At 38.6% G+C, this 3374-nt stretch overlaps 1 long non-coding RNA gene across 1 annotated transcript; it reads right to left on the bottom strand.

Moving 5' to 3' along the window:
- Nucleotides 1-1135: 1135 nt before the first annotated feature.
- Nucleotides 1136-2719, bottom strand: LOC147516817 (uncharacterized). The gene is made up of 2 exons (XR_015213743.1): nucleotides 1920-2719; nucleotides 1136-1788 (listed from the first exon to the last, which is right to left on the bottom strand). It is a non-coding gene; the product is annotated as an uncharacterized LOC147516817 (long non-coding RNA).
- Nucleotides 2720-3374: the final 655 nt, after the last annotated feature.

Genomic DNA, 3374 nt, shown 5'->3' with positions numbered 1-3374 from the left:
AAGACCACAATAAAAGGCTTTGTTCCATATAACAGGGTCTTGTATACCTAGCCCTCCCTCATGCTTCGGAAAAAGAAGGTTTTTCCTACTTGAATGATGCATCTTATTTCCCATTTCACTCCAAAGGAATTTAACAGATGTCTTAGAGATCATTGTAAGTACACCTTTTGGGAGTATGAAGGTCTTGGCCCAATAAATGTGAAATGTTGTCAAGATAGAAATAATAAGCTGCAATCTACCTGCGTGGCTCAAGAACCTATTTTTCCAGTTGTCAATCTTTAAGGTAGTTCGTTCCACCAAGGGGAGACAATCTTTTATACTTATTCTGGCTGATACTAGAGGCAGTCCTAGGTATTTTATAGGAGGAGCAATAGACTGCACACCTAGTATTTGAACCAGATGAGTGTTATATTCATGTGATAAACCTCCAGCCAACAAAGAAGACTTGTTAAGGTTCAAATTCAATCCAGTTGCCAATGAGAAGACTTCCAAAATACCTTTCAAAGCCAAGATTGAGTCTTCTTTTCCTCTAATGAATATGAGAACATCATCTGCAAAGCACAGATGTGTAACTTGCATTCTTTTGCAAGTTAGGTGAGGTTGGAAATCTCTTTGGTGCAGCCCCCTCAACAATAAAGAATTTAGTAGCTCCATGACCATGACAAAGAGATATGGTGACATTGGATCACCTTGCCTTAGCCCTCTCATGCCTTTTAAAAAACCTCGAGGTTCTCCATTAAAGATAAGGGAGTAGAATGAGGTGGTATAGCAGACTTCAATCCATTTTTTTAGCTTAGTTGGGATGCCATATCTGTCCAACATAAGAGAAATGGTCTGCTAACTCACAGAGTCAAATGCTTTTTGAAGATCCACCTTGATAGTACATCTGGGGGTGCCATGTTGTCTTGACTAGCTTCTGAGCATTTCATGCGCAAGCAAGAGATTGTCTTGGATTAATCTCCATGGGACAAAAGCAGATTAGCTAGGAGCCACCAAGTCATGTACAACATACTTTAGCCTGTTAGTGATAACCTTTGAAATGCATTTATATATGACCTTGGTACAAGAAATAGGCCTGTAATCTCCTACTTGAGATGGATTATTCACTTTAGGTACTAAGCAAATAAAGGTGGAGTTTATGCACTTTTGAATAAAAAAAGTGAAGAAAAATGTACTTGACAACCTTTGTGTAGTCTTCACCTATCACATTCCAGCATTTTTTGAAGAAAAATGCATTATATCCATCCGGACCAGGGGATTTGTTATCATCTTGCTCAAAAAGAGCAGCTTTGATTTCTTCTTCAGTCACATCCAAATCTAGCTCATTCCGTTGATGCTGTTGTAGTTCACCGGTGACTATAATCTCATGGAAGAAACTTTCTTCTACAATATTATCACCTTGCTGCCCTAATAAACTCTTATAGTAATCCAGAAAAGCTGCAGAGATGGTGCTAGAGTCATTTAGAGTTTCTCCTTGCTCATTTACTACAGTCCATATATAGTTCCTCCCCTTTCTTTCCTTGATGGCATTAAAAAAATAGGCATTGCATCTCTCACCAAACTGCAACCAGTCACACTCTGCTTTTTGCTTCAAGTCCACCTGCTCCATCTTTGAAAGCTCAATATATAGGCTTCGGGCTTGCTTATCATGTAGAGCTAGTGTTGTATTATATGGGTCTGATTGCAGTTGGTGCTACAACTTGTACATGTTTTCTCTAGCTGCTTTGACTCTCTCATATAACTTTGAAAATTTCTCTTTCGACCATCCTTTGAGGGCTTTTTTAAGTTCTACAAGTTTAGAATATAACACAAAAAGTTACTATTTTTCCCACACAGAGGTGAGCACGTTATGAAAGTTAGGATGTAAGAACCAAATGTCGCAGAATCTAAAAGGAAAATGAATTTTTTTAGAGTCATACCAAGTCACCATCATAAGAGAATGATCAGAGATTCTTGGAGGTGTAAAAGTGGCTTCAATTAAGAAACAATTGTTCCAGCTTGCATTGACAAGAACTCGGTCTATCTTTGACATCTTTCTGAGGACTCCTTGAGCATTGTTTGACCAGGTGAAAAAGAAGCCAGTGTACTTCATGTCAGAGTGCCCGGATGAGATAACACAATCCATGAAATCTTCAACTTCTTTGGGATGAACAGCATCACAATCCTCTCTTTCATTTGTAAACAGTACATTGTTAAAATCACCTATTAGACACCAAGGCTTTAAGAAATAGTTTTGCATCCCTTTTATAATATTCCACAAAGCTTTCCTTTCAGTGAGTTCATTACTAGCATATATCATGGTTAGCTCAAACATTTAAGCTGTAGAAAGAAGTTTTACAGTGACATGAATGTGTTGCTTACTCTCTGCCATTTTCTTTACCTCCAAATAGTTTGAATCCCAACATATCCAAATTCTTCCACTCGGATCACTGTCATAGTTGTCACCAATACTCCATCCAGGACAACATAGATTGCTAATGTGATCGAAATTATCTTTCTTAACTTTAGTTTCAATGAGCCCAAAAAGACATAAGTTAGATTCTTTACTCACCTTATTGACCTCCTTAGCTTTCTAAGGCATGTTTATTCCCCTAACATTCCATGTTGCTATCTTATTCATCATCATATGAGTAAACTAGGAGCAACTTTTCTCAGCCCCCTTGGACTGTGTCTTTGACCTCTTCTTCTTTCTTGTTTTCTGCCAATTTGTTGCATCTGAGAGCTCAATGGATGAATTTGTGAGTTTTTACTTTTGGACAAACCCGATGGCGAATCGTGGAGATGCAACCATTCCAGCTATCTCTGAGCCATCCTCTGAGGAAATATGGTCAGAGAAATATTCCTTCTCTCGTTCCTCTTCACTAGTATCTAGATTATATTCTTTCTGTACTGAACCTTTTTTGAAAGAGTAAGCAAGTTGTTCCTCAGTGTTTGCTTCAGGGAGCCCTTCCTCTACTTCTTCTTCTTCAATGAAATTGACAACTTCAGTAGCCTCAAAATCTGTCTATACTTCTTCAAAATGCTCCTCGTGATGTGGATCTTTCTTTGTACTTTGGTTGTCAGTGACATGGAATTATTTCTAGGTTGTTGGGTTGAGAATCCTCAGCGTCTTGCATGTCATCCTCATCATTTCGTATTAGAACCTCAAACCAATTTGTTGCCTGCACCTCCGCATGGATTACTATTTGAGAGCCATCTCTCAAAGGTGCCAAAGCTTCATTTTCATTAGATAGGCCCTCTTGTGCTTTTGCTCCTTCTTCCGAAATGATAACTGGTGAGTCTTTTGATAAGCCCTCAGTTGAGATAGGTGCCCTTTCTTGGTCTCTTGAGCAACTAGGCTGCTCATTTTGAGTATTTTTCTTTGGTGTCTAGCG

This window comes from Coptis chinensis, chromosome 2 (assembly GCF_015680905.1).
Source record: "Coptis chinensis isolate HL-2020 chromosome 2, ASM1568090v1, whole genome shotgun sequence".
NCBI classification, from domain to species: Eukaryota; Viridiplantae; Streptophyta; class Magnoliopsida; order Ranunculales; family Ranunculaceae; genus Coptis; species Coptis chinensis.
This window is presented reverse-complemented; position numbering and strand designations above follow the sequence as displayed.